The sequence below is a fragment of the Diceros bicornis genome (assembly GCF_020826845.1).
Source record: "Diceros bicornis minor isolate mBicDic1 chromosome 27 unlocalized genomic scaffold, mDicBic1.mat.cur SUPER_27_unloc_1, whole genome shotgun sequence".
Lineage (NCBI taxonomy): Eukaryota > Metazoa > Chordata > Mammalia > Perissodactyla > Rhinocerotidae > Diceros > Diceros bicornis.
This window is the reverse complement of record NW_026690889.1, coordinates 369,622-395,108: the sequence shown is the minus strand read 5'-3', so window position 1 is coordinate 395,108 and position 25,487 is coordinate 369,622. Positions and strand designations below refer to the sequence as shown.

Genomic DNA, 25,487 nt, shown 5'->3' with positions numbered 1-25,487 from the left:
GGTGGCAGAACACCTGGAATTCTTAGAACTTTCTGTAAAATATCATGAAGTACTGATATACGTCATTTCATCACACAAATTAGGAACATTTTTACTAGCGGACAATGAATATATGTATACAATATAAAAATCAAACCACTAACACAAATACCCATGATGAAAAACCAATCTATCAAACCTAACAGGATCAGCTGATTTCACATTTTTCATTATTATTCATTTGGTACTCTCATTCATTTTCTCTTCCAGTAGGCAAGCTATAGCAGGTAACCAAAGTTTTATTAAAATAATTTTGAGGAAGTTCTCAAAATTACAAAGATTTATTTTCCTAAAAATTGGAAAAGACCACTTGACTCAATAGCAGGAGAATTCTACTGGAATATATCTGAGAATCACTGCACTAAAGAAAACGAATCTAGCATTGTTTTAAGCAGCAGATTCAAACACACTTCCAGTCCACAAAAATGACAAGCAAATTAAAATGAATTTACACTGACAAAGGAAAATAGAAAAAAGTTAGACAACTAGTTGAAGGCCATTAAACACAAGGTGTTCAGAAGTGCTCCTCACATCTCTCTTGTAGGTTAAAGTAATACTGTAAGTCTCCTAACTGGGACTCAAAATAGTGAGATTCAGTACAAAAGCACAAGAAAACATATCAAGGTCTCACTTATTGCTTTTTGAGTTTTTCTTATCTGCTTGGCCTATCTGCACAGATTCCCTCACAAAAGCCATCACTGAATGGAAGCTTTCCCACTCAGTTATCAAGCTCAAATGTTCCTTATCAAATCCCACCTTAAAATAAGTTTCGTTTTTCTAGAAGCCTATCACCAACAGCTCAACAACTGCTCTTCAAAAGGTGAGAAATATAAGTTTAAGAGAATAAAAGGGAAGATGAGCCATAAGGAACTGATCAAGTCTAAGATCAAGGCGCTGGCTGGCTTGGTTCCTGGTGAGGGCCCACTTCCTAGCTTGCAGACGGCTGCCTTCTTGTTGTGTCCTCACAGGGCAGAGAGAGGAGGAGAGCTCTCTCAGGTCTCTTCTCATAAGGGCACTAATCCCATCACGGGGGCCTGACCCTCATAACCTCATCTAACCTTAATTACCCACTAAGGGCCCATCTCCAAATACCATCACATTGGGGGTTCAGGCTTCAACATATGAATTCTGCAGGGACACAACTCAGTCCATAAGAACACCGCTGCCACCATCTTGTTCCTGGCCTAAGGATGAGGTCAGCACTGAGGATGACAGAGCAGGGAAACGGAAAGGACCTGGGTCTTTGATGACAAAAGTGAAGGGCAGTATCAACCAATCCCAGGGCCTGCTTTACTCCCGGACTTCCAGAAATAAACAAAAATGTGTTTATTGTTTAAGGCAGTTCGAGACAGTGTTCCCGTTATTTGTAGCCTGGTATATCAAGATAATTAATAGGTAAATGTTCAACAAGGCCAGAAAGCCAAGTTTGAAAAAAGAACTCTGATGGATGGCTTTTCCATAATTCAAATTTACATTTCATTGAAAAGAATTTAAGGGAGGTATCTTAAAATGACGATCCTACCCCTGTCACTCTGCTCCCCTACCATGTCTCCTTTTTATAAATACCAGTAACAGCAGAATCTTTGCTCTTGGTGTGGCTGGGCCAGCACAAAGCAGGATCGAGGGGCTGTTCATGTGCTGGGTGTGGAGGGATAAGAAAAAGACCCCTGTAGCCCCTGAATGTGTTCCCCTGGCCTGCAGTGGTGCTATACTCTGCCACATGAGCCACTCCTTCAGCTGGAGTGACCAACAGTTCCCTAGACATGGGCCATGCTGGTCTGTCTTCAGGCCTGTGCTCCAGCCATTCCTCTCTTAAAATCTGGAATGGCTAATCTCCTTTCATCAGCCAAACCAATCACCATGGCTATTCTGGTTTTCTATTGCTTGTAATAGCTAACCTGAATTTAGTGGTGTAAAACAACAATCGACAACTTTTTGTTATGCTCATGGCTTCTGCGGGTCAGGAATTTGGACAGGGCACAGGGCAGGTGGCTTGTCTCTGCTCTGCAATGTCAGGGACCTCAGTCTGAATATCATGGGGTGATGTGGAACACAGGTCACTGGAATTATCTGGAGGCTTCTACACTCACATCTGGAGCCTGGGCTGGACTAAATTCAGGCTCAGCTGGGCCTGCTGACTGCAACACTGACACACGGCCTCTCCCTGAGGCTTGTTTGCTGTTAGCCCCACTTTCTTGGAAACCTGGCCATATTCCAGTCTCTCCTACCTTATTTGAATCTTAAACAACCAAGACTTGACCCCTAGAGTCTCCTCTCCAACTTTTGAAACCATAGGTAAACTTGTTCCACTCAGAATAAACTACTTTTAGATCTCAAATTTGTATTGAAAGAGGTCTCATTTTTCTGCAGCCCTCGTGGAATTTGGGCTGCTGGTTCCCTCCCTAGCAGAGATGCAGGCCTGCTATATTCTCTCATCAGCCTCCCTAGTCTCTCTTTCCCCCTGCCCTCCCTTTCTCCCTCTCCCCAATCGCCTCCTCCCTCCCCTCCCTCTACATCTCTTATTTGGCTCCCGGAGTGCTGGGATAGGGCCTCTTAACACTCCATTGAGACATCTCCCCAAAAATGTTGTAACTCACTTAAACATCAAATGATAAGAGGGATTCTAGGAAAACAGTGGCAGCACAGCCTTTATTTTTAAAAATCTCCCTGAATTCCCTTATATAAATATAAAAAAAAGATAGAACAACTAGGAGAGCAAACCAAAAATTCATGCATAATATCTATGACAAAATTATGTGACAAAATATGAGTGAGTGGAACAAACTACTGATAGCAACTAAACCCCCATTATATCTGCAATTGTACAGAAGGAAGTGGAGGGACAGCAAAAGTATGAATGACGTTCCTGAGAATGCAAGAACCTCCACATCGTCAAGCGGTACTCACTGGCAGGCTGAGGTGAGAAGGGCAGCCCATCTGGAAGGGGGCTGCAGGTCCATTTCAAGGGTTAGAACAGAGGGACTGCGGTAGGTGCAGGAGCAATCCGGGCCCTACCACTCCAGAACCTTACCAGTCTAAGTGCCCTTTCAGCAGAGCTCTGCACTGAGGAGAAGCTGCTGGGAGTGAACTCTAAATTGAACTTAACTGGGACAATAACGGCAGAGGAAGAATCTTCCCATTTCAAGTGGAGGAGGGGAAAAGAGCCAAGGGATCTAAGAAAGTAAGAGGCCACATACAAACATTCTGGGAGAACAACAGAAGAGGGAGCTCTGGAGCCATAAAACTAGGAAAGCCAGCCTGGCCCACCTGCCCCTCCTGAGTGCAGGAGAACTCCTCTCACCAGACATAGGCCCAGAAAAGATTCCAGGTCTCTTTATCAGTAAAGCGCAGGTAACGACACCTCCACTGCATAGGGCTGAGGCAGCAGATGAGATAATGTATGTAAAGCAGCTGGCACAGCATCGGGTACACAGTAAGCACTCAAAGATGATCGAAATTATTACCATTATTATAAACATTAGCATATCAAGTTTATATAACAACCTTAAGCCTAACTCTAACAAAAGATTAAAGATTTCAGTCAGGCCACAGTGAAGTGTGGTAAAACACCACTGTCCCACTCCAGAGGACATTTCCCAAGTTGTCCACCCTGGACTCAGCACCCTCCTCCGCAGAACAGTACTACCCAGTACATAATTGCTCAATTCTGCCTCTCGCCTTCCCTTTCCCCAGCTGCAAGCTGACCCTTTTCCAGCTGCTCACACATCCTTGCTTCAGAGAGCCTCTTACAGCTCCCTGGTCTACGATTTTCCTTTATGATCAATTTTCCGCCCTGATTATCTTGTTTCTGGAAGGTATCTCAGGTTTTAGGAAAACTTCTGATCACACCCAATTGGATGATGATTTCCTGGTTGAACTCGCAGACTTCTGGAGCCTCGCTGGTGACCTCATGTACTGATGCTAAGCACAAGCTCTACTTACAGGGCATCATACCCAACACTTCTCAGGGAAAAGGGCTAAATAAAACAAACTGTCCATTTTGTCAGGATTCTGATTCATTGATGCTAGAAATTAAATTTATCAAATTGCTAAGAGTCAGAGTAGGAGAGACAGAAGCCAAGTTCATTTCTGACTTAAAAAAAAAAAGAGGTTGGCCATTCCCTTTATATGTCATGTATGTCCCTGCATCTTGACTTCCAGAACCACACTATCAGATTACCATTAACTATCAAATGCCAACATGTGCCAGCCACTGTACCAGGTGCTTTAGCTGAAAAAATCAATCTGATGAAGATAGTAAACTAGAACTTTGAAGTCAAATTTAATTAGTCAAAAGATGATACTGGTCAAAAGGAGATCCAAGACTATAATCACAAAAGGTCATGGCTCTGCCAGTCTTCCTGTGGTCTAGAGCAGGGAAAGAGAAAGAGAACATTCCAAACAAATCAGTAAGTTCCTGATTTGTTTCTTGTGATCCTCTCTAGTTAAAGAAAGGGAATTAGGGACAGGGCTAGCCTGACAGGAGAAATAAAAGGGAACAGGTTCATATTCTGGATAATTTTTCATAAATGTGTACAAAACATAATATTCTGAAATCACATATTCTCCATGTCAGCAGACGGTTATGAGTTTGGAAGGCTTTCTAGTAACCACACATAATAAAATAAGAAAGTACTGTGTATAATCTAAAAGGACAAATTGTTAAAAGACTTGGGAGGGCTCATCACAAGGAAAGAAAGATGAAATGGAAGGGGAGAAAACTGTTCCACCAATAGATTTAAAAGGTAAAAGACAAACTAAATTAGAAATGACTTTGTCAAAGCTATGCATTTCATAACTAAAACTGAAAGTGGCCAAACAATATCTGGTTTCCCCGGCCTTCAGAAAGGAAGCAGCAGCCAAGTGGAAGCGACTATGAGGGAGAAGGGAAGAAGAGACACCAGGTAGGCTTCAGGGTGCTGATACTATTTCTTGACTGGGTGGGGGTTACCAGCTGTGTTCACTCTGTGATAATTAATGGAGCAGTACACTCATGATTTGTTCACTAGTATGTAGGCTATACTTCAATAATAAAATTCATTTTAAAAAGAGCACATGACAAGGACTTCTGCTTCTTGTAAAGGCATCCTAGGTAATGCAGGCCAATCCTTGCACTAAGAACAAAAAAAAGTATAAAAAATATCTCTTTGATAGCTTAGAGAGATAAGGCAGTGATGAATTACAGGATCAAAACCTAGAAAAAAAGGAAATTCAGAGAGATAAGCCTAACATCTGGGGCAATTTTTCTTTGAAGGGCATGTGCCAATTCCAGAAAAGGCAGCTGAGAGTCTGAGAAGCTGAGTGGAGCTCCAGGCAATCCCACAGAGTGGGAGAATAAAAACTGAAGTCCAGGTCTACCAACGAAGGGGAACCCTAATAAATCACCCACACTTTGAACTGGAACTTCAAAGGGCTGCTTCCTGTGGATAATGGTGAAACTGAGTCTGGCCCTCAAAGGGACCAAGGCCTGGCTTCACACTGTCTCAATTCTTCAACCTGGATGAAAGGGACCCAGGATCACTTCTGCCCCAGGCGCCTGCCAGAAGCAAATGCAAATCCTCTTTAGAGGAGGAAAACTTCCTTGTCCTCAAATCACTCCCAAAATGCTCCTACACAATATCCATTCAAAAATTGCCAGAGATTTGAGAAAAACAAGACAAGAGTGATTAAAAAGCGAGAGAAAGAAAAGAAAACAGAAGCAGACCCATGGGGAAGAAATGGAGATCCAGTCTCTAAGGTACTTATACTGTCTGGAAAGAAAGTAAAAATATTAATTAACAATAGATTTTGAAAGGTCAGAAACTTATAGATGAAACAAAAATTAGTAAATATATAGGTGATTAGAATCATGTAATTATTAAGCTCGAGCTAACGGAAACATACAGAACCCTACCCAATGAAGAGTGAATATACATGTTTTCAAGCATTATGGGCATTTATAAACATTGGCCATTACTATGGCCAATCAACAAAGACCAAAGCACAGATGTTGTTCAGAACACATTTTCTGCCAACAATGTGATAAAATTGGAAATCTATAATGAAAAGAGAATCCTCTTTTCCCCTAATATGTTTAGAAACAACCAAAAATCATTTTACATAATACCTATGTCAAAGAAAAAGATATAATAATTATAAACATTTAGATAATTAAATTAAAATACTTAAAACTGAATGGGAGTGATAGCATTATTTGTCAAAACCAGTGGGGTGCAAGTCAAGCAGTACTTACATGGAAATTTAAAGCCTCAAAAGTATATGTTCTAAAATGGGAAAGATTGAAAATTAGGCATTCAACTCAGTTAGAAAAAACCACCTGGTAAAACCAAGCAAAGTAAAAAGGGAATAATAAAGATAATAACAGAAACAAACGAGATTTTTAAAAAGCAACAGACAGGATGAAATCTGATTATTTGGAGAAATTAATAAAATAGACAAATCTCACGCAGGATTGATTGATGAAAAAAGTTGGGCAGACATAAAATTATGAATGAAAAAGAAACATAATTATTGACACGGTAAAAATTCTAAAATATAGGGTCCAGCCCCGTGCCCTAGTGGTTAAGTTTGGCATGCTCTGCTTTGGCGGCCCAGGTTCAGTTCCCGGGCGTGGACCTACACCACTTGTCGGCAGCCATGCTGTGGTGGTGACCCACACCCAAGATACAGGAAGACTGGCAACAGATGTTAGCTCAGGGATGATCTTCCTCAGAAAAAAAAAAAAAAGAAAAAAAGAAAAAAAATTGTAAAATATAAAAGCTGCCCACAAATTTGAAAACTTAAAAAAGTATTAAGAAACTAGAAAATTTTTCTAGTACACTCTACATTTTCAAAATTGACTCAAGATGAATGAAAACATCAATATATGTATAAGAATTTAAGAAACGGAAAAAGTAGACAAAAATTGAGAGAATTTTCATCAGTGCACCTGTCTTGCAAGAAATGTTAAAAGTTCCTCTGGTTTAACCTCTGCAGGTGTTCTCAGTATCCCCGACTCCTGCCTTTGCTCTAGGGCACCCACCTCTTCTGACTAAGGCCAGAAGCCTATGGTGAGAAGGGTGGGAAAGGCTGGGGAACCAGGTTCAGGTCGGTCAATGGAGACTTCTTTTAACATCTCCCGTACAGACACTGAGTGACAGTTAATGCCTACTTCGCTGACCATCTGGTCTGAGGACTGCTGCCCTCTTGGAAGCCTGGTTCTGGACTTGTAAAAATTTAAACCAAAATAAAGATAAGGAAAGTCTTAGATTTTTCAGATCAAAGTAGGTGAGCTAACAGGAGAGGCACAGGCAAGACTGGGGCATGAAGTGCCAGGCAGAACAGGAAGGGGATACACTGACAGCCCCACCTGCTGGCACCAGGTTATCTTTTCAAAAGTGTAATGCACAACCTTACTTTGGGAACAAAAGCGATCATCTGTGGGGCAGCAAGAAAAAGCTCAGGGGGCCACTTGTTGAGGGGCAGAGGTCAGGTCCAGGAAAAACAAGAGACAGTGGTGAAGAAAAAAAGCAAGTGAAGCAGACACCTGAAGGCATCATCACATCTGAAGGAACACTGAATCGATAAACATGCTGCCAGCTCCGCTTAGAGTGACTTGCGGGTAAATGCTACAAGAAACACAGTTTTATGCAAGAATTTCAGATGCAAGAACTTCCTTCCCATATTTAACTTTGAAGAGGGGCTAAATTAAAATCACTAGAGGAGATTCACTTCATGTGATCACATTTTTATGACCCTGAGAAACCAAGGCTTTCATTTATTTAGTGTAAAAGGCAGCATTACGTTTTGCTGTCAGCCATACTCCAAGGGGAGAAGGAACAAAGCAACTCTGCGAGTGCTTTGCTCAGCTTGAAGAAAGGCACACAGCACTTCCTCAGCTTATTTGAGGCTGGAAGGCACAAAAATCAATACGGACACAGCAAAAGCTCAAATTGCCACCGCTTAGTTTTCTTTTCTTTTCCTAATTAAATAATCTCATTTGCTTCTGGAGCTTCCTTATTCAACCTAATGAAATATTATCTCTGATATTCCAGTTTTTTAGGCAGTAGAGAGTTACTGGGAACCAGCCCAGGGTATCAGTTAAGAATACAGACTCTGGACCCAGACAGCCGAGCTCAAAGTACACTGAGCCACTTTGTGACTTTGAACATAACTTCTCTGTGTCTCAGTTTTCTCCTTTGTAAAAGGGTAATGATGATAGGAATAAATGGATTATTATAAACAAAGCTCTTCACAACAGTGCCTGGCACAGAGTGGGTGCTATTGAAGGGTATATCACCATTATGATTGTGATTTGCATGGTAGAGCACAGAAATTAAGAGCATGAATTCTGGCATCCGGCGGTCAGTTCGAATGCTAGCTGCACCTCTAAGGTTATTTAATCCTTCTAAACCTCACTTGAAATACTCCACTTGGCATCTGCAGCACAACTTCTTCTTGGTTCTCTTGATTCTTCCCTGCAGCTTCGCCTCAAACTCCTTTGCTGTTTCCTTCTCATTTTCCTGACCTTGAATGTGGAGCCAGGCCTTGGGCTGCTTTCCTATTCACACTCATTGCCTAATGTTCTTCTCAGGGTCCACGGCTTTAAAGTGCATTTATACTCTGATGATTCAGTAAAGTTGCAGGATACAAAATCAACATACAAAAATCAGTTGCATTTCTATATAACAATCCAAAGAAAACAATCCCATTTACAATAGTATCAAAAAGAATAAAATACTTAGGAATAAATTTAACCAAGGAGGCAAAAGACTTGTACATTAAAAACTACAAAACATAGCTGAAAGAAATTAAAGGAGAGACAGACAAATGGAAAGATATCTCATATTCATGGATTGGAAGATTTAATATTGTTAAAATGTTCACACTATCCAAAGTGAGCTACACATTCAATGCAATCCCTATCAAAATCCCAATGGCATTTTTCACAGAAATAGAAAAACCAATCCTAAAATTCATATGGAACCACAAAGGACTCTGAATAGCCAAAATAACATGGAGAAAATGAACAAAGCTGGAGGAGTCACATCTACTGATTGCAAAACATATTACAAAGCTACAATAATCAAAACAGTATGGTACTGGCATAAACACAGACACACAGACAAATGGAACAGAATAGAAACCCAGAAATAAATCCACATATATATAGTCAACTGATCTTTGACAAGGGCATCAAGGAGGCACAATGGGGAAAAGATAGTCTCTTCAACAAACGGTGCTGTTATTCACGTGCAAAAGAATAAAACTGGACCTTATCTTACACTATACACAAAAATCAACTCAAAATAGACTTAAAAATCAACTTAAACGTAAGACCTGAAACTGTAAAACTCCTAGAAGAAAACATAGGGGAAAAGCTGCCTGACATTGGTCTTAGCAATGATTTCTTAAATATGACATCAAAAGCACAGGCAACAAAAGCAAAAATAGATAAGTGGGCCTACATCAAACTAGAAAATTTCTACACAGCAAAGGAAACAATCAACAGAGTGAAAAGGCAACCTACAGAATGGGAAAAATATCTGCAAACCATATATCTGATAAGAGGTTAACATCCAAAATACAAAAGGAACTCTAACAACTCAATTGCAAAAAAACCAAATAACCTGATTAAAAAATGGAGAAAGGATTTGAATAGATATTTCTCAAAAGACGATATATAAATGGCCAACAGGTATATGAAAAGATGCTTAACATTACTTATCATCGGGGAAATGCAAATCAAAACCACAATGAGATATCACTTCATACTTCTTAGGATGGCCATTATTAAAAAAAAAAGGAAAGAAAAGAAAATAACAAGTATTGTTGAGGATGTGGAAAAACTGGAACCCTGTGCACTATCAGTGGGAGTGTAAAATGTTGCAGCCGCTATGGAAAACAGCATGGAAGTTCCTCAAAAAATTAAAAATAGAACTACCATATGATCCAGCAATCTCACTCTGGCTATTTATCCAAAAGAACTGAAATCAGGATCTCAGAGACATAGCCGCACTCCCATGTTCACTGCAGCATTATTCACTGCAGCATTATAGCCAAGAGGGGGAAACAAACTAAATGTCATCGACAGATGAATGGATAAAGAAAATGTAGTATATAAATGCAATGGAATATTATTTAGCCATAAAAAGAAGGAAATCCTGTCAGATGCTACAACATGGATGAACCTTGAGGACATCATGCTACACGAAAGAAGTCAGTCACAGAATGACAAACACTGGTTGGTTCCACTTATATGAGATATCTGAAGTAGTCAAATTCATAGAAGTAGAAAGTAGAATGGCGGTTGCCAGGGGCTGGGGGAAGAGGGAAATGAGGATTTACTGTTCAATGAGTATGACGTTTCAGTCGTTCAAGATGAAAAAGTTCTAGGGATATGGTATACAACAGTGTGCTTACAGTTAACAATATTGTACTGTACATGTAAAAATGTTAACTTTTCAATAAATGGTGCTGGAACGGGATATCCACATGAACAAAAATGAATCTAGACACAGATCTTATACCCTTCACAAAAATTAACTCAAAATGGATCACAGACCTAAATGTAAAATATAAAACTATAAAACTCCTAGAAGATAACATAGGAGAAAGTCTAGATGACTTTGGGTATGGTGATAACTTTTTATTTGTTTATTTATTTTTTATTTTTTTCTGAGGAAGATCAACCCTGAGCTAACATCCACGCTAATCCGCCTCTTTTTGCTGAGGACGACCGGCTCTGCGCTAACGTCTATTGCCAATCCTCCTCCTTTTTTTTTTTTTCCCCCAAAGCCCCAGTAGATAGTTGTATGTTATAGTTGCACATCCTTCTAGTTGCTGTATGTGGGACGCAGCCTCAGCATGGCCAGAGAAGCAGTGCGTCAGTGCACGCCCGGGATCTGAACCCGGGCCGCCAGTAGCGGAGTGCGCGCACTTAACCGCTAAGCCACGGGCCCGGCCCTGGTGATGACTTTTTAGACACAACACTAAAGACATGATCCACGAACAAAATAACTAATAAGCTAGACTTCGTTAAAATTAAAAAACTTATGCTCTGCAAAAGATAACATCAAGAGAATGAGAAGACAAGCCACAGACTGGGAGAAAATATTTGCAAAATACACATCTGATAAAGGACTTATATCCAAAATATACAAAGAGCTCTTTAAAACTCAACAATAAGAAAATGAATAACCCAATTAAAAAACGGGAAAAGATCTGAACAGACACCTCACCAAAGAAGATATACAGATGGTAAATAAGCATATGAAAAGATACTCAACATCATATGTCATTAGGGAACTGCAAATTAAAACAAGAAGATATCATTACATACCTATTAGAATGGCTAAAATCCAAAAAAACTGACAATAACAAATGCTAACAAGGATTATAGAAACAAGAACTCTCATTCATTGCTGATGGGAATGCAAAATGGTACAGCCACTTTGGGAGACAGTTTGGGAGCCTCTTATAAAACTAAACATAGTCTTACCAAACAATCCAGCAATTGCACTCTTCGGTATTTACCCAAATGAACTGAAAACTTACATCCACACAAAAACCTGCACATGGATGTCTACAGCAGCTTTATTCATAATTGCCAACAATGTGGAAGTCACAAAGATGTCCTCCAGTAGGTGAATGGATAAACTGCAGTACATCAAGACAACATAATATTATTCAGCACTAAAAAGAAATGATCTATCAAGCCGCAAAAAGACACGGAGGAACCTCAAAGGCATATTACTAAGTGAAAGAACCCAATCTGAAAAGGCTACATACTATACGATTTCAAGAATATGACATTCTGGAAAAGCCAAAACTATAAACTGTAAAGGATCAGTAGTTAGCAGGGGGTGGGGGTGGGGGTATGAATAGGTAGAGCACACAGGATTTTTAGGGCAGTGAAAATACTCTTTATGATACTATAATGATGGATACATGTCATTATACATTGTTCAAACTCATAGAATGTACAATACCAAGGGTGAATTGTAATATAAATTGTGGACTTTGGGTGATTATGATGTGTCAATGCAGGTTCATCAGTTGTAACAAATGTACCACTCTGGTGTAGGATATTGATGATGGGGGAGGCTATGTATGTGTAGGGGCAGGCGGTATATAGGAAATCTCTGTACCTAATTCTTAATTTTATTGTGAACCTAAAACTGTTCCAAAAAATAAAGTCTTAAAAAATGTTAAGAGGATAGATCTCATGTTATGTATTATTTTATTTATTTATTTTTCCCCCCCTAAGCCCCAGTAGATAGTTGTATGTCATAGTTGCACATCCTTCTAGTTGCTGTACGTGGGACGTGGCCTCAGCATGGCCGGAGAAGCGGTGCGTCAGTGCGCGCCCGGGATCTGAACCTGAGCCGCCAGCAGCGGAGCGCGCGCACTTAACCGCTAAGCCACGGGGCCGGCCCTGTATTTTTTTTTAAACACAAAAAATATATGTATATCCAGAATTTGACACTTCTCACTGCTGCCACCCTGACCCAAGGCACCACCACCTACTCCCTAGATTACTGTAATATTCTCTAAACAGGTCTCCTTGCTCCCACCCTGTCCCCTACAGTTCATTTTCCATTAAGCAGCCAGAGTGGTTCTTCACCTCCCTTGAAGCACAATCCAAAGTTCTTCCTACAGCCTACAAGACCCTTTGTGATGTGGCCCACTGATATTTCTCTCACTCCATCTCCTACCTTCCTCACTCACCTGTTGTGGTCCAGCTGCACTGGCTTCTTTGCTGTTCCTAGAAACACCACGTATGCTGCCACTAGAGGGCCTCTGTACTTGCTGTTCCTGCTGCATGGTATTCTCTTCCTCAAGATATATCCCACTCATCTCCAAGACACTGAAGGAGAGAAATGAAACATAAATTGATAAACAAACAAATACACCAGGGTGAAAATTAAGGTAACAAAGAATAAAGCAGGTTAAATAGACAGAGAAGGCATGGGTACAATTTAATGTGGCTTACTCTCACTCACTTTAGATCTCCTCTCAAATGTCAAATCACCACAGAGACTTTCCCTGAGTATCCTACACTAAATTGCATCTATGCATTCTCTATGCACTTAACCTGCTCGTTCTTTGTCATAATATTTTCACACAGATTGTTTATTGGTTTGTGTTTTCTTCCTCCCCTCCACACGCATGATCATAAATACCATAAGAGCAAGAGTAGTGCCTGGGACAGAGTAGGCACTCAGTAAATATTTAATGTTAAATGAACAAAGTCCTATACTAGCTATCTATAGACTCGTAACAAACTACCCCAAAGCTTTGTAGCTTAAAACAACAACCATTTTGGGGCCGGCCCCGTGGTGTAGTGGTTAAGTGTGCACTCTCCGCTGCTGGCAGCCTGGGTTTGGATCCCGGGTGGGTACCACGCACCACTTGTCAGGCCATGCTGTGGCGGCATCCCATATAAAGTAGAGGAAGATGGGCATGCATGTTAGCTCAGGGCCAGTCTTCCTCAGCAAAAAGAGGAGGATTGGCATGGATGTTAGCTCAGGGCTGATCTTCCTTACACACACACACACACACACAAAACAATAATAAAAAAAAAAAACACCACCATTTTATTATATCTAATGACTTTGTGGATCAGAAAATCAGTCAGGGCTTGGCTGAGTGGATTCTTCTGTTTTAGGTATTATTGAGAGAGGTTATTCAGTGATATCAGCTGGTGGATGCACTTGGTAGAGGGTCCAAGAAGGCTTCGCCTACATGTCTGGTACTTTGGAGGGGATAGCTGCAAGGATGGGCACAGCTGGGACCACAGTCTAGAGCACCTACACATAATTTCTTTACCACGGCAGTCTCAGAATAGTCAGACTTCTTACATGGTGGTTCAGGGTTCCAAGAACACATGTTCCAGCAAAAAGAGTGGCAACTGCACGGCCTTTTATAACTCAACTTTGGAAGTCATAGAGGATCAATTCTACCATGCTCTATTTGGTTGAAGCAGTCATAAGCCCATCCATATTCAAGGGAAGGGGAGAGAGATCCCATCTTTTAATAAGAGGAGTGTTGAAGAATTTGCAGCCATATTTCAGATTGCTACAACCCCATACCTCACAGTACAGAGCTTTGGGCCTACTAGGTATTCAGGAAATTTTGGTTGACTCAAAATGGAATTACAAAATGGGATTTTCAACTAAGGTACTATAACTAGAAGAGAGAACAGTTTGGTTCTTTAATACAGGGGTTTATAAAAAATAATTAATTTTAAATGGTCTACATAATTTCAAAACCAAAAAACTAAACATCAAACTCAAAACAGACCATCTATGAGGGGCTCACCAATAGACTGGACATAGCTGAGGAAAGAATCAGTGAGCTTGAGGATATGTCAGTACAAATTTCCCAAACTGAAATGCAAAGAGAAGGAAGAATGAAAAAAAAATGGGACAGAACATCCAAGAATTGTAGGATAATTACAAAGGGTGTAACATACAAGTAATGGGAATACCAGAAGGAGGAGAAAGAGAGAAAGGAGCAGAAGGAATATTTGAAGTAATAATGGCTAAGAATTTTCCGAAGTTAACAACATATACCACCAAACTACAGATCCAGGAAGCTCAGAGAACACCAAGTAGGATAATTACCCAAAAAATCTACACCTAGGAATATCACAAAAATCCTTAAAGTGTATGCACCTAACAACAGAGCATTGAAATACACAGGCAAAAAGTGATAGAACTGCAACGAGAAATAGATAAAGCCACTATTATAGTTGAATATTTAGTCACCTCTGTCGGTGACTAACATATCCAGCAGGTAAAAAGCAGCAAGGATATAGCTAAACTGAATAGCACCATTAAATTGGATCTAATCGACATTTATAAGATACTTCATCCAACAACAGCAAAATACACATGGTCACATGGAACGTTTGCTAAGACAAACCACATTCTGGGCCATAAAACACACCTCAACAAAGTTACAAGAACAGAAGTCATAGAAAGTATGTTCTCAGACCACAACAGAATTAAACTGAGATCAATAACAGAAATATAGCTAGGAAATCTCAAAATATTTGGAGATTAAACAACACACTCCTAAACACATGGGTAAAAGAGGAAGTCTCAGAAGAAATTTAAAAATATTTTCAACTGAACGAAAATGAAAATACAACTTATCAAAATTTGTGGGATGCAGTGAAAGCAGTGCTTCCAGGGAAATTTATAGCACTGAATGCACACATTAGAAAAGAAGAAAGCTCTAAAAGTCAATAATCTAAGCTCCCACCTTTGGAAACTAGAAAAGAGAAGAGCAAATTAAATTCAAAGTGAGCAGAAGAAAAGAAGTAATAAAATTTAGAGCAGAAACCAATGAAATTGAAAATAGGCAAACAATAAAGAAAATCAAAAGACAAAAAGCTGGTTCTTTGGGGAAAAACCCAACAAAATGGATAAACCTCTAGCCAGGTTTATTAGTCTGCTCAGGTTGCCATAACAAAATATCACAAATTGGGTGATTTAGACAACAAAAATTTATTTTTTGCAATTCTAGAGGCAGGGAAGTCCAAGATCAAGGTGTCAGCTGATTTGGTTCCTAGTGAGACTTGCAGATGGCCACCTCTCACTGTGTCCTCACATGGCAGAGAAAGAAAGCTCTGGTGTCTCTTCCTCTTCTTTTAAGAGACCAGCCCTATTGGATAACGGCTTCACCCTTATGATCTCATTTAATCTTTATCATCTCCTCATAGGCAATCTCATTTAAAGCTCAGGGTCCTCTTCCAAGTTCACTGGTTGTTGGCAGAATTCAGGTCCTCGTGGCTATAGGACTGAGGCCCTCAGCTCCCACAGGGCACATACCATCGTCTGCCACGTGGCCTTCGTCACAAGATGGCAAGTTTGCTTCTTCAGGTGAACAGGAGAGTATCTCAGCTGCTTTGAATCTGATTTCAGTAAGTGCCCAGTCCCTTTTAAAGGTTGATCTGTTTAGGTCTGGCCCACCCCGAACAATTCCTTTTTGATTACCTCAAAGTCAACTGATTTGGGGACTTTCATTATGTTTGCAAAATTCTTCACCTCTGTCACGTAACATAGCCTAATCACAGAAAGGAAATCCTTCAAACTCACAGTCCTGCCCGCACGCAAAGTGAGGGGATTATACAGAGTGTACATCAGGGGGCAGGAACCTCAGGGGCCATCTCAGAATTCTGCCCACCAGTGTATACAATTAATCCTGATGAAACTAATGATGTCAGATTAATTCTCCTAAATCAAGTTACTCACCATACCACTCTTCTCTTAAAATAACCTTCAATAGTTCTGGAAAACACAGAGAAGGAACTTTAAATTCTTTACCCTGATATTCAAGGTCTTTCTCAAACATGACCCAGGCAACATTTTAAACCTTTACTCCAACAAGCCCTGCTCAATGAGCCCTTAGTCAGACACTTTGCTCTGCCCTCCCACGCCCTTTGTGTTCTCTGTATCTGCATTCCTTCTTGCACTCTTCCTCCAGACCTCATTCACTCCTTTCCCTCCTCCTTCTTATTCAAGCCTTTACAGCCTTCAAGATGCTGCATCAACACCCCGGGATAAAACCTTTCCTGACCCTTTTGACTCACACTGAGGTTATCTTCATTTGAATTTGTCCTCAAGTACTGTGGTGGATTGCAAAAAGCAACCGTAATCTTCTCATTCCTGTGTGCAATCATTTGCAATGTGACTTTGCCACTCATCCCATCAAGAGGTGGATTATATTTTTTCACCTCTTGACTCTAGGCTGGGTCCTGTGACTTTCTTTAGCCAATGGGACATGAGCAAACCTGACACAAGCAGACACTTTAAAGCATTTGTGCACTGGGGCTTGCCTTCTTGCTGTGCTGGGAACCCTGCTACCACCACCAGGTGACTGAGGTTGGACTACTCTACTGGACGATAAGGGACATCTGGCCAAATAATTCTTGTAGCCCCAAATGACACTGGGCCAACCACCTGGCACCTGAAAAATAATAAATGTCTGGTGTTTTAGGTCATGGAGCTTTGTACCAATGTTTGCAGCAAACTACTCTTTAACAATGAGATTCAAGGTCCTCCTTTTTAACAACATTGCTTTTACTCAGCTTCATTCTAGTATGCTTCCTTGTGAGAAATGTGAATTATAGCTTGCAATGAAGGAACTGTGCAGGAAGCACAAGCTGGTCTTCAATTATCTGGAAATATCCATGGGGGTGGGTCATGAACCTTCTCAAAGATGCTTGGCTTTTAAACAGAGAAGCAATCCATATGTCCATCAACAGATGAATGGATAAACAAAATGTGGTATATCCATACACTGGAATATTATTTAGCCTAAAAAGGAATGAAGTTCTGATACCTGCTACAACATGGATGAATCTTGAAAATGTTATGTGAATTGAAATAGACCAAAAGGACAAATATAGAAGGGGGACAAAAAAGTTTTGGAAATAGGTAGTGGTGATGGTTGTACAATATCATGAACATAATTAACGTCACTAAATTGTACACTTAAAAATGGAAAATTTTGTTATATACATTTTAACACAGCATTTAAATATTAATAATATAATATGCCAAAAACTCTTGAATTATACACTTTAAATGGGTGGATTGTATGGTACGTGAATTATATCTCAATAAAGCTGTTAAAAAGTTTTTTTAAATAAAACAAACAAAAAACAAGAGAAAACACCACCAAAAGTCACCCTTGATTTCACTTTTCTCCTCAGATGGAAACTACGCTGCATACTGCACATCTATTTTCCCTTCACTGCCAGGAAGCTTAAGACCAAGTTTTATGTTCAAGGTCAGCAACTCAGCTGGCACATAGATGTGCTCAAACATAGTATCTATCATCATTCTCATCAAATCAGAGGTTCCGCTTTCCTGTTCAGATCCTTCTATGTGTCTTCCTTTGTCCCATCTCTCGATCTTTGTTAACTAAAATTCATTCAACTGACTTTTCTCCAGGCCCCCAACAGACCCTAAAGTAAACTGAGATAATGAACCTTTGAGGTCATAGTATTAGCTCTGTAAATATGACACTATAGTCTCAGATGAATAATTAACCCTCAGAGCAAGGAGAAGAGCTCATGCTAAAGAGGAAATAAGAGAACGCAGCGCCTCAAAAGCGGTGAGGATGTCAGCAGGTTAACCAGGATCATTTAAACCACCTTCAACCTATTCCTGGGTAGTACTTTTTTGTTTTGTTTTGTTTATTTATTTATTTATTTTTTCCCCCAAAGCCCCAGTAGATAGCTGTATGTCATAGATGCAAATCCTTCTAGTTGCTGTACGTGGGACACGGCCTCAGCATGGCCCGAGAAGCGGTGCGTCAGTGTGCGCCTGGGATCCGAACCTGGGCCGCCAGCAGCGGAGTGCGCGCACTTAACCGCTAAGCCACAGGGCCGGCCCCTGGGAAGTAATTTTACCACAGAAAAATCAATGGGCTCAAATTTGGTAACAGACAGAAAACAACCATTGCTGACTGACCTTTCATTCTGGGACCATTCCATTAGGACAAACTATTCAAAAATTCCCCAAATGCCCATATTTTCTAACAAATTTTGGAAAACTATATCCCAAAATTCTGAGGAACTTGCCTTTAAGATCATAGGAAAAAGTCAGTCATATAGGAGAAGGAGAGAGAGAACATTCTTAATTCTATACACATACCCAACTTTTTTCATCTCAGAAAAAGCCTGAGTCCTGGGTAAGTACGCTAGTCCCCCAGTTAATCCACCAAACTACTTACTTGTCCAATGAATTGCTATAAAAAGAAGCCTACAAATACGAAACCCAAAACAGATACATTCTATCTCTAGTAATAAAGTTTCTGATGATGTAGTATATAATACCTGTACCTCTTTGACGAGAGGAGTATTCTTACTAGAAAAATCCAATGGGGGGCCAGCCCGGGGGCACAAGCGGTTAAGTGCATGCGCTCTGCTGCGGCGGCCTGGGGTTCGCTGGTTTGGATCCCGGGCGCGCACTGACGCACCACTTGTCAAGCCATGCTGTGGCGGCGTCCCATATAAAGTGGAGGAAGATGGCCATGGATGTTAGCCCAGGGCCAGTCTTCCTCAGCAAAAAGAGGAGGATTGGCAGATGTTACCTCAGGGCCGATCTTCCTCACACACACACAAAAAAATCCATTTGGCTTGCCACTCTAATAAATCAAATTTCCCAATGACAGGAACCATGTTGGTTCTTCCATCCACAGTACAAGTACTTTGTACTTGGATGTGCTATTAATAAATATTTCTTGAACATCACTTTAAAGTCAATCAGACTATAAATTAAAATTTTCACCATAAGTAGATAATGAATGGTAAGAGGCAATACATTAAAGGTGCAACGCTGCTCTAAAAGAGAACATATCCCCTCATATACAAGGATGCCCACTTGGCTTTTCACTGTTGCTGGGACTGTTGGAAAGAAAGAGTGATGGCATCACAGTGTAACAGAAAATTCTAGTGGTGGCATGTGGGTTGGGGAGGCAGGCTGTATGGAAGGTCTGCCCCAACGGCCTCCGTGTCATTCCTATGCCCCTAGCCTTGATTTCCTCATTTTTAAAAGGTGAGATCTACCTTAGTTTGTTACGTAGGTTCCTTCCACTCCTAAAAGAGATTTGATGCTATTAGAGTTATTTTTCATTGCAGAATTGGTTTTCAACAGTTTCCATGTTTTCTACACAATTCCACCTAGTACCTCCAATCAATAATAAAAAATTATACATGAGCTTTCATGAGTTGGATATTATAATAAGTGCTCAAAATGTATAACACTGATGTTGTTCCTATTTAACATTAAAGATTCCAGTGTCCTCATATTTACATTCAGAAAAGGAAAGCTGGCTTAGATATACACTTAGAAGAACTTATTAACTCATATTTAATCGTATGACAAAAATGACACCATGGCAAGGGATATTAGGATTAAGCAAATTAATTAGATACAAAGTTCCTAGCCTCTAAAGCTGAATTCCTAGTAAGTTTAAGCGTTTGTCACCTTCTGTGTTACCACAACTTCAAAATGATTTGTTTTCTTAAAAGGCTGGAGGGTAGGGGTGGGGGGAATGACTTATGAATTAACCAGGGATTGTCTGGATATAATTATAAACTGCAAATCACCATGATTTCAATGATATTCAGACTTTTAAAGCTATTTTATAAAAAAAGAAAAGAAAGCAAATTAGACCTTTGCTAAGAGATTATTTATGAGTAAGGAACTTATACATTCATGACTGAGTGTTCGACAATACATTCCCAGTGGAATGATCTCTAAAAATGTCTATAATTAAAAACAGAATAGTAAAAAAAAATTCAATGGCTTACTCTCTTGTTGGTGAGTTAGTGGAGGATTCCTTTTTTGAATCAGGAGAGCTTAGAGTTTGCAAAATACAATTATGTTTTTCGGTGGATAGGGCACCTCTTTCTTGCTCAGAGTGGATTAATTTTAAGGCCTCTATTCCATCTTCTCCCTCCATCTTGTCACTCGGATTTGGCTGTGGTTCTGGACTCTCTAAAATCAGACCATCTTCACTTACGGCAACTGTGAGGTCACTGCTGCTGCTCAGACTTTCCTCTTCCTGCTGTTGCTGCATTTTCCTGAAGGGCTTCTGTGCCTCGGGGTCCCCGTGAGGAGGATGATCTGGAAGAGGGGATATGAAGAGACTACTGATCACTAAGTGCAGGGAGAAGCGAGGTAAGACGTTCCACCTCACGGAGTGGGATTATTCATCAGTTAAAACATGTAGAAACAATCCATGATTAATTACAGTATTTAAAAACTCATTAAAAATATTTTATTAAATATATTAAAAATATAACAATGAGTTTAAAAATCAGAGAATTCGCTTGTAAGAATATTTCCACATACATATTTAAGAATTCATTAGACTGGAATTTGTTGGCAAAGTCACCACTGTACTTTGTTTTTTGACAAAAGATAAAATTAGAGAGTACACTTTGTTCTTACATAAGACCACTACCACCCAGAAAAACTAAATACCAACAAAAATCAGCAAACAACCTCAGCCTCTCACCCCACCTGAGAATCCTTCCTGAGCAGAATGCTTCTCTTGAGAACACTTACTTTCAGATGCACAGTATTCTGAGACGGATATCGGAGCGACTGGTAGTCTGGCACTGTCTTCCTTGACTTCAATATGTTCCCGTGTCAGTATTTCTCCCTCTGATGCCCCTGATCTGCTGGAACTGTCACACTTTAAATCAGTGGTTCTGCTCCCTGGACGTAATCTTCCCCGTAACAGGGAATGGAGTTCAGCAGACTTTTTGCTTTCAGATAAATTACTCTTGCCGTGACGTGAGTTGCTTCCTATCTCCAAGCTATGAGTCTGTTCCTCCTCAGACAATGGGCTGGCTGTGACTGGCGTTTTCTCACCAACCTGAAGAGATGTCCTTCCATCTATTTTGTCAGACTTATTTAAGCACTGTGTGCCACTATTAGTGCAGACTACATAGCTGTCTGTCACATCACTGCTCTGGCTGTCTGTCGCTGTGAACGTGGGTCAGGAATTGTTCTGAAGTTCTTCATGGGTTGGGGAGATTTCTGCTCTGTACTAACATCTCCAGTGCTTGGGATGGCTGACATTTGGCGGCCCATAAAGATTGTTGCTGGTTGATACAATCCTCTTGACACAGCTGTCCCCAAGTTAATCCCTGCCTGCATTGCAACCTGCAGCACCAAAAGAGACGTGAGTTAAATGTATTGTGTATGAACAATTAGGTTGTTTAGGTTGTTTTCAGAAATGAAATGAGGTAAAGGAAGCATGACCATTGAAATCAACAGCTACCATGTTTATAAAACTCATGGCTTCCTACAAAATGAATGAGCAAAAAACTGGTATAGTCCATACTCTTTAATTTTAAAAACAGTGTTGGTTCACAAAGCAAATATTGTCAAGGAACTATGGAATCTATATTTTTCAAAAAGAAATGCATACATTGCACAACTATGTGAATGTACTTAACGCGACTGAATTGTACACTTAAATGTGGTTAAAATGGTAAATTTTATGTTATGTATATTTTAGCACAAGCCAAAAAAAAAAGCTGTGAGTTCTAGCCACTTTCCTCAGAGATGCTCAGATTTGATGGAGCTAGGAAGGTACCTGATGGCAAAAAAAAAAAGGGAGAGGGAGAGAGAGAGATGCATACAAAGGACTACCAGAGGTTTCAAAACTCTATTTCTGGTATTATGTGTAATATAAAAAACCCTCCAATAATCACATTCAAGATTGCATTATAATATTCTGCATATGTGCAAACAGCCATAATTTCTAGTCAACCTCAAATAACAACAACAGTTTTTCCTGAACATCTTCAAATAATTTTAAATACATTTAAAGCAATTTAAATTTACTGGCATGTCTATCAGGAGAATGAACATTGTCTCTTCCTTGAAAAGAGAGAGGGGAGGGGAGAGGTGGAAAAAGAAACAGAAGCAATTGGTTCAGTGGCTTGATCAAGGACGCGCAGTGGGAAGCAGAACTGGAAGTAACAACCCTGAAGCCTTGAGGAATTTAAGTGCTTTTCTTCCAAAGAGACCAAAGCATCTCCACATATACAGTAGCATTTAGTTCACAGAGCCCTACAGAATAGATGGGGAGACGTATTTGCACCCCTTTTCTGCATATGGAAAAACTGAGGCCCAAATGTTCAGACAGAAAATGCCATAAACACAGCTGAAACAGAATCAGGTGTTGCTTCTCTTCAAATATACCATCTCTTCTATTCCAAAAAATAAAAGAAACAACTTTGATGTTAAAAACAAATGAACAGAGATGTCAGAGAAAATGGTAGAATAAGAACCTCTCAAAATTCTATGTTTCATAAAAGAAACAGTGACACCGGAAAACATCTTCGACACTGGAAAATAACTTAGAATCCCGGAGATTAACCACAGGCTTGCAGCAATCAGGGGAGCATTTACTCAAGAAAAACAACTGAATCTTGGTAGGAACAGTACACTTTATGGTGCTTTAACTTGTCCTATTCTCATTTCCCACTCTTCAGGTCTGCGGTAACTTTGAAAATCCACAGCCTGTAACCCAGCAGTCTAACAGCTACTGGAAGGAGTGGAAAAGAGATGGAATTCCTTCAACGCCCCATGCTCAGAGAACTGTCATTACGTGACTTATCTGGTGGTTTCCTGGAAGGCTACACTCACAAGACTGTCTTTATTTGACTTAACTTGGAGCTCACACAGTGCAAAAAGCCTTCTCCTTGGGGGTATTTGTCAAAAATAATCAGAGACAGGGGCCGGCCCAGTGGCGCAGGCAGTTAAGTGCATGCACTCTGCTGCGGCAGCCCGGGGTTCGCCGGTTCGGATCCCCAGCATGCACTGACGCACTGTTTGTCGAGCCATGCTGTGGCGGCGTCCCATATAAAGTGGAGGAAGATGAGCATGGATGTTAGCTCAGGGCCAGTCTTCCTCAGAAAAAAGAGGAGGATTGGCATCAGATGTTAGCTCAGGGCTGATCTCCCTCACAAAAAAAAAAAAAAAAAAATCAGAGACAATTGTTTAACATCAAGGCTGTATATAAAAGTTGGGCAGTAGATAAGAGTTGGGCAAACAACAGGCTAACCAAAAACCTTAAAAGGAAAAGCTGGTTAACAAGATGTCCATAGGGGGCTTTGAAAAGCTCCAACACACTCCTGGAAATCCAGATGGCCACCTGCACGCTCAGGCCTTGGGCATGCTCAGGAAAAGTCCTGAGAAGGGCCTAAGCTCTCACCTCAGGCTCACCCTGAGGCTCTGTGCAAGCACTTAGTAAAGGTCAAGGTGGAATTGTAAACTGCCTGGATGAGGGCTGAAGGTGTGCCCGAAGACACACTCAAAGCCCCTTGGCAAAGACTGTGAAACTTACTGGTTTTAGGCATTTCAAAAAACTCTGTCTAATCATTAGCTGATCACTAATAAGTGAATAGAACCTTCAGTGACCACACATGACAAAAAAATACTTTACATAATTAGTCCAGAAAGTCAGTAAACAAACAGCAACAACAAACTCTGAGAGGAAGAGAATCAGATGTTCAGAGTTGTCATATTTTATTATTTTCAAATGTCCAAATTGTAACAAAAAATTATGAGACATGAAAAAAAACAAGACAATAAAGCCCATACACAGGAAAAAAAAAAAAGTAGTCAAAAGAAACTATCCCTGAGGAAGCCCAGATGTTGGACTTACTAGAAAAAGGCTTTAAATTAGCTATTTTAAATATGTTCAAAGAACTAAGGGAAATCATGTCTAAAAAAATAAAGGAAAGTATGAGAACAATGTCCAAAAAGAGATTATCAATAAAGAGATAGAAATTATTAAAAAAAAAAAAAAAGAACCAAATAGAAATTCTGCAGTTGAAAAGTACAATCACCAGAATAAAAAATTCACTAGAAGGGTTCAGCAGCAGATATAAATAGGCAGAAGAAAGTATCAACAAACTTGAATATAAGTCAATTGAGATTATCAGACTGAGGAAAAGAAAGAAAAAAGAATGAAGGAAAATGAACAGAGAGAGATCTGTGGGACACCATCAAGCATACCAGCATAGGCACAATGAAAGTCCCAGAAGGAGAAGAGAAAGAAAAAGGTGCAGAAAGAAATTCTGAAGAAATAATGGCAAAAACTTCCCAAATTTGACGAAAAACATTAATCTACACTTTAAAGAAACTCAACAAAGTCCAAGTATGATAAACTCAGAGATCCTTACCTAGATACATCATAATCAAACTATTGAAAGCCAAAGAAAAAGAGAGAATCTTGAAAGTGAAAACAGAGGAGTGACTCCTCATATATAAGGGATCCTGAATAAGATTCGCAGTTGATGTCTCATCAGAAACCATGGAAGCCAGCAGGCAGTAGGATAACATACTCAAAGTGCTGAAAGAAAAAGACTGTCAATCAAGAATTCTATATCTACCAAAACTTTCCTTCAAAAATGAAGGAGAAATTGAGGTATCCCTTGCTAAACAAAAACAGAGAAAATTTGTCATTACCATACCCGCCCTACAAGAAATACTACAGGGAATCCCTCAGGCTGAAATGAAAGGACACTACACAGTAACTCACATTCACAGTAAGAAATAAATAGCACTAGTAAGGGTAACTACATTGGGAAATATAAAACAAAGCATAAATATATTTTTTGTTTGTAACTCTTCTTCTTCTCCTATATAATTTAAAAGACAAGTGCATCAAGCAGTAATTATAAATCTATGTTGATGAGTAGCATCTAAGATATAAAGATATAGTTTGTATTACAATAACATCACAAGGGAGTGGGAAAAGAATGGAGCTATATAGGAGCAAAGTTTTTGTATGCTATTTAAATTAAATTGGTATTAATCCAAACTAGATTATTATAAGCTAAGATATTAATTATGACAGTAGGGTACCCACAGCAAAATAAATGACAGAGATTTAAAATGGTATACTAGAAAATATATATT

At 39.8% G+C, this 25,487-nt stretch overlaps 1 long non-coding RNA gene across 2 annotated transcripts in view; it reads right to left on the bottom strand.

Moving 5' to 3' along the window:
• LOC131401957 (uncharacterized) overlaps positions 1-20,546 on the bottom strand; it is a 37,968-nt gene extending 17,422 nt beyond the window's left edge. For both annotated transcript variants that reach the window (XR_009218151.1, XR_009218150.1), the window contains exon 1: positions 20,351-20,546. This is a non-coding gene — a long non-coding RNA (uncharacterized LOC131401957). The remainder of the gene's footprint in view (positions 1-20,350) is intronic.
• Positions 20,547-25,487: the final 4,941 nt, after the last annotated feature.